Source organism: Pteropus vampyrus, unplaced genomic scaffold (assembly GCF_000151845.1).
Source record: "Pteropus vampyrus isolate Shadow unplaced genomic scaffold, Pvam_2.0 Scaffold32, whole genome shotgun sequence".
Lineage (NCBI taxonomy): Eukaryota > Metazoa > Chordata > Mammalia > Chiroptera > Pteropodidae > Pteropus > Pteropus vampyrus.
Genome location: NW_011888813.1, coordinates 1,581,216 through 1,587,614, shown reverse-complemented (window position 1 = coordinate 1,587,614; position 6,399 = coordinate 1,581,216). Strand labels below are relative to the sequence as shown.

At 44.9% G+C, this 6,399-nt stretch overlaps 1 protein-coding gene and 1 pseudogene across 1 annotated transcript in view; both read right to left on the bottom strand.

The window, feature by feature from the left end:
- NRXN3 (neurexin 3) overlaps positions 1–6,399 on the bottom strand; it is a 1,427,156-nt gene that overhangs the window by 1,248,377 nt on the left and 172,380 nt on the right. The window lies entirely within an intron of this gene.
- Positions 3,969–4,087, bottom strand: LOC111737917 (annotated as a pseudogene).

The following is a 6,399-nucleotide window of genomic DNA, read 5'->3' as shown; positions in this document are numbered from 1 at the left end:
AGATGCAGAGGCTGAAAGGGAGTATTTGGGGGTGGGGGTGGGGGAGGGAACAGGAGAAAGAAGGATGAGGTGAAGGAGACTATATCTAGTGGGAGGCTGAAGGTGGAAGGATCTTGCCCAGGGTCCCGGGGTGGAGTAGAGAGGAAGCTGGCAATCGACCACCGTAAGAGGTTGGTTCTACTCCTCTGCCCACCTGACTTGCTCTGCTAGTTCCAGTGAAGGCCAGCACACTCTTGCTTCCTATAACAACAATCTAAAAGAAGAGCTTTTCTCCCTGTCCAAACTACTCCTAAATCATAAGCCTTGCCATGGGTAATTCTGCCCCTAACGGGATGCAAAGAGTTCCTCAAAGAGGCACAGCCTAAGGATGGGAGCTGGCTGACTGCAGACAGCCAGCCAACGATACAATGCCAAGCAGCAAACACAGCAACCCTAGCCCTTTCCCTGTGCCTCAGGACACAGACGGTTGGACCCAGTTAATTGAAATATAAGCTTCAGGCAAAAGGATTTATCCAAACACCAAGAAAATAGTGGGAGGATGCTAACAGCATGCAAATAGATGAGATGGGAGCCCTTTAAGACAATCATTCAAATTGGGCAGCCCAGGTGCAGACAGCACTCACTCTAGCACACCTCCCTCTGTTCCGAACTCCTTCTTTACTTCCTCCTGGCTCTCTCCTCCTTCATCCTGAGGTACCTGGACAGGCCAGATTTGCTCTAACAAAAGTGGCCTCGGCGCCAAGGAGCCTGCAGGAGGAACATAGCTGATTTCACCTCTTTAACCCTGAAGTAGGAAAACAGCCCAAAGCTGACTCCAGCGTTCTCTGGGGAGGATCCCAGAGCTTTATCTCCAGAGTTGCAAGACCTCTAGGAACCTCTGCACAAGTGAGATAAACCCCCATGCCCAAGAGGAAACCTACTTATCTCCCAACAAAGCATCTTTGCAAATCACTTTTTTTTTTTTTGCTTCTCAGGGAAGGGAGTACAGTATTTTTAAAAATAGCTGCAATAACTGTAATAATAACCCTCATCAGCTGATGCCCACATTCCGGCCGGTGCCTCAGGGAAGGAGGTATGGGGGCTTGCTGGGTGGGATTGTGTTGGGACTGAGGGTGACTCGTGTGCAGGGGTGGGCGGCTTCTCTGAGGGTCCTGAGAAACCATGTCTGGTTTGAGAGATACAGCCAGCCATCTCTCTTCATACAGAATAAACAAATGATTAACTATCTCATTAGCAACTATGCGGGAAGACACACAACTCACGTCCCCGCGGGAGGTGCAGCCGAGAGATTTATATTATTTAACAATAAAAGCAAAACAAACGTGGCCTTCTACCCACTGTCTGCCTGCATGGGGCCTCTAGCACAGAGAGCAGGGCAGTGGCACCTGGCCAGGACGAGGATTCCTTCCACTCAGAAGGAGGGAGCAGGTGCTGGACTACCTTCCTGGCATTTCAGGACTGGGGTCAAGGTGGGAGCAGGGGTGAGGTGGTGTTGGAATGGAAGCAAGGAGAGAGGAAACAAGATTGCTCAGAAAGGCAACACAATTTACTCGGGAACTACGTGTGGGCATTCACTTCCTGAGAAAGAAAAGAGAACTCAAAATCAAGAGGCTCCGATTCTAGCCATGGTGCTGACCTTACCTAGATATGTGATAAGTTGGGCAAATTCTGCCTTGGTTTCTACACCTGTAAAATGAGGAGGCTGCTTTTTTTTTTTTTTTTTTTTTTTTAAGTACTATGATAACACTAGTTATGTGCCCACAGGCAATTAACTTCTCTTCTGAGGACATAAAATGGGTATTCCAATACATTTACCTCTTAGGATTCAAACAGTTAAATCCTGAAGAGCACTAAACAATGCCTGGCACAGAGGACGAGGCATACAAAGTGTCGTGGCTGTGACCACGTTTATCCTTTTTCCTCACCAATGACCTCGTTTTGAACACAAAACCTAGATTTATATTTCGAAGAATTCCAGTTATGAATTCTTGCTCTTACCTCCAAGCTTTTCTCTACTTTGTCCTCCTATCCCAAAGAAAGAAATACATCATTTTTTTTTCTAAGATATAATTCCCTTCTTCCTTTCTCTTGGGTGTTGATCCAAAAATCAACTCTTCTGTTTGCTGTCTTCAGATTCTTCTATTCCACTGGCCCCGGGTCCCCTCCTCCTGCAAACGTGTTCAAGCCTCCACTCATCATACAAACAACCTCTGTCAACCACAGCTCCCCCCACCACCCCCAAACCAGCATCCTTCCTCTTCCTTTTCCCTCTGAAGAAAGTAATCTCTGTTCCTCGAATCTACTTTACCACTCCATTCACTGTTCTAGCTTTCATCCCTCATCACTCTACTGGCAGCAAAAGGCAGCAAGCAGGTCCAGCTTGTCAAGTCTATCCCAGGACCTCTCTCCAGGCTGCAGTGTGAGTTCTCGGTGGTGTGTGGCATTGCCGACAACTCCCTGCTGAAATCCTCCCTTCTCTTCTCCTGGATGCCGCTCTGCCCTTGTTCTCCTCTCTCTTCCTTGTCTACTTTCCCTCTGCCTCTTGCACTACTTCCTCATCCTGGATCTTAAATGCTGTCTCCCAGGGATGGCCTTGGTGCCCTTCTCTTCTGACATGAACCAAGTGCCAAAGGCCCTGAGTAAGGTCACACCTAGAGGTATGCTAAGGCTAATGGCTTGGGGCAATTTTATTTGGCTGACAGAGTATTTTCCAAAGGCCTGTGACGGGGCAGGTGTCAGACTGGCTGCAATAAAACCGGCCTAACACCTGTTGTCTTACATCAGGCCATTTCAGACATTATGTCATCTCTCCACCTTGGTGGATATTTGAGTGGGTGAGCCTTATGACCAGGTTTGTCTGGGACCGTCGCACCCAACTACATTGGAGCAAGCACCATCTCTAGTGCTTATGAGACCCCAAACTTTATTTCTGCCACATATTTCTCTTTTGAGCTCAAAAACAAATTTCCAGGCTGTGTCATGGACACCTCTACCTGGATGCCCTAAGAAGTCTCAAGTGCATGCAAATTTTCTTTCTGTAATACCTTGTCCATTTTGGCAAACATCACTACCCACTCTTCTGTGCAAACAGAAACCTCAGGCTCGCTCTTCACTCCCAACTAATTTTCCTGCTCCCTGACTTCTAGTGAGCTATCAGGTCCTGTCGATTTTATCTGCAAAATATCAAAAGAATCTCTCCCTGTCCACCTTGTCTCTGTCCAGCAGACCCATCACCTCTCATCTCTTTTATCAAGTCCACCGTCAACACTCTCCACCAGAAAGTTCTTTCTCAAAATAGATCTGTTTTCAAAATTACTTTATCTTCCACATGCTTTCTACATCTCAAAACCTGTCCTCTCCTTCACATGCATCCCAAGTAAAAATTTTCAGTGGTTTCTCATTGGTTAATGTGTACGTGAAAATCACCTGAGGAACCTGTTAAAATGCATATTCCCAGGTCTTTGCCCTCAACAATCTAAGGCAATTGTTCTCAGTGAGTGTAGGAGACTATATTTTTAACAAGCACCTTGGAGGGTTTTAATGCCAGTTCTCCATAAATCATACTTTTAGAAACTCTTAACAGAAACCACATGCCAGTTAAGAACCCAGATTTTGAAATCAGGCTACCTGAAGTTTGAATTCCAACTCTTCCACAGTGATCCGTGCCTTTCAGCATGATGCTTTACTCTCCATGCCTTGGTTTCTTCATCGAATGTACAAAGGTAATAAAAACAATAACACCTGTGTCTTGAATGCTTATCACATGCCAGGCGCCATGCTACACACTTTAAATGTAGAGACTCTTGCAATCGTCCTAACAAACATATGAAATAGATGCTACTATTTACACCATTTCCCAAACAAGGAAACCGAGGCACAGAGAGGACAGGTAACTTGCCTAGGGTCACAGGGCTAACCAGTTGCAGAGCTGGGTTTTTTAATTTTTTTTTAATTTACTTATTTTTTAACGTCTATAGCACCTGGTCTTCCTTGGTGGTCTCCCATCCAAGTACTAACCAGGCCCGACCCTGCTTAGCTTCCAAGATCAGACGAGATCGGGCACATTTAGAGTGGCATGGCCATAGACCAGAGCTAGGTTTTAAATGCAGGCAGTCTGGATCTAGAATGTGTGCTCAGAGCCATCAACCACAAGGTTGTCATGGTATATGACATAACATACAGGAAACACTTAGCATGCTGCCTTGCACACAGTAAGAGCTAAATGAATGACAGCCATTATTCCTGTGGTGGTTATTAGTATAGGTACTATTGTTACAGAATCAACTCTATACACCCCAGTTTGAGAGGCAGCAGTCTTATGGTTAATCACGTTCTACCATGCTGCTTTGTCCAATAGGACAGTCATAAGCCACATGTGCCTATTTAAATTTAAACATAATAATCAAAATTAAATCAAATGTAAAACTCAGTTCCTCAGTCATACTAGCCACATTTTAAGGATGTGACAGCCACATGTGGTTAGTGACTACTAGAGTGGAAGTGCAGAGTTAGGACATGTCCACTGTGACAGAAAGTTTCGATGGACAGCACTGCTCTAGAAGTAGACCACTGGAATAAAATCATGACTCTGCTGGTTCTGAGGGTTCTTTGGGATGACAATTTGCCTCCCTGTGCCTCAGTTTCCTTATCTGTAAAACAAGAATAATAATAGTACCCACCTCATATGGCTGCTTTGAGGAATATGTGAGTTAATATAATGTATTTGGAATACAATTAATATACCCTGGCATACAGTAGGTAATATATAAGTGCTTGTGTTTATTATTATGGGAGTTTAGTATCATTATTAGTATGATCATTTATACTTGGGCCACCTGGCACAACAAGCATTGACATTTAAATCTCTGTATCTTGCCTATATCTGAGATGCCCCCCTCTCTCAACTTCTACTTCCTAGTCACCTGACAAACTCTTACATTTCCTCCAAAGCTTAGTCGACTCATGATTTTCTCTCAATAGCTGTCCCCAAAGCAATCTTACCTCTGGCACAATTCCTTGTTTCTCAAGGCTGCAAAGTCTGCTGTCTCTCCACTCCATGACCCTGAATTCCAATTTCTCTAGGTTCTGATTTCTGGCATGCTCCTTTGAAATTCCCCTGAAGAGCTACAATTCTCCTTGGAAATGAGAATAGGCCCCCATTTGGGGAATGAACTACTGTTATGTCAGCAGGTGGAGGCTTGCAAACCCTTTCATGATGAAATTTATCCAGAGAGAGAAGCAAATGTGACGTTGTACCTTAGGCACGTGTCCATCACAAACCCCTGGGCACTGGTGTTTGTGACCTTCGGAAAAAGTCACACTGGCTGAAATGTCTCCATATTATTCTTTGCTCAGCAACAAATTATTCTGAGCAGAGAAAATTTTTTCCTTGAGTAATTTCTTCAACAGCTGAGCTGGGAAGGCCAGGAGTTTGGGACTTGGAGGGGAATAAAAGGTGAACACGGTTTTGTTTTCACACGACATCTGCTGCTCTAAGTGCATCCTAGAGAAATAGTGAACTTTTTCAAAAAGATGAAATTTTCCAAACTTTAGAAGAGAGGGTTTGATGTGATTGTAGGGGACTAAGCCAGAGTGATGTGAGAGACAGAGCACCATTACTTATTAGTTCTGTAACTTCAGCCACCGCTCTTCCCTGAAGCCCTTCTGAGACGTAGATTCCCCACATGTGAAAGGAGGAGAAATAATGCACACTTCTCATAAGGCCCGTAGACCCTCAACCAGTGACAGCTGGTACTGTTATTTGTACTATTACTACTTTCAAAAACTTTCCAAGAAAATCACATAAAATTTTAAAGGAATCAAGAAAATGGAGACCAAATAAAAATGCATTCCTGTGATATTAAGACCGAGATTTACTGGGCCACAGGTAAGTGAACATGGGTCTCCCAAGTAACTATAACTCAGCAAGATTTCACACAAATCTATCTGCAAAGTCCACTTAATAATATGTGGGGTTCTACAAAATCCCCTATTAAGTCAAGTTTCCATGCGGACAACCAGAAACAGCTGGAGGCTGTAGCCAGACACAAGTCCCTCTCTTCCGGTTATTTCCAGACAACAAACAGGCCCAAGGTCTCTTACATTCGAGTGACGCTGTCAATCAACCCTATTCTCCTCCATCCTCACCATCTGTCCTCCTCTTGGTCACAGCTGCTTTGAGGGGGCAGTGGTCTTTGCCTTTCCTTTACTTCGTGTTCATTCACAGATGGCTGGTCGCGGCCTCCACTCTCTACTCCATCGACATGGCTCTCACCACGGCCACCAGCGACCGCCTTGTTATTCATCCTGGCTGTCTTCACATCTCAACCACTGAGTGGCTCGCCTGGGTCAGGGCTTCAGGGACAAACAAAATCCTAGGAATAACCCTTGTTCTTGTCT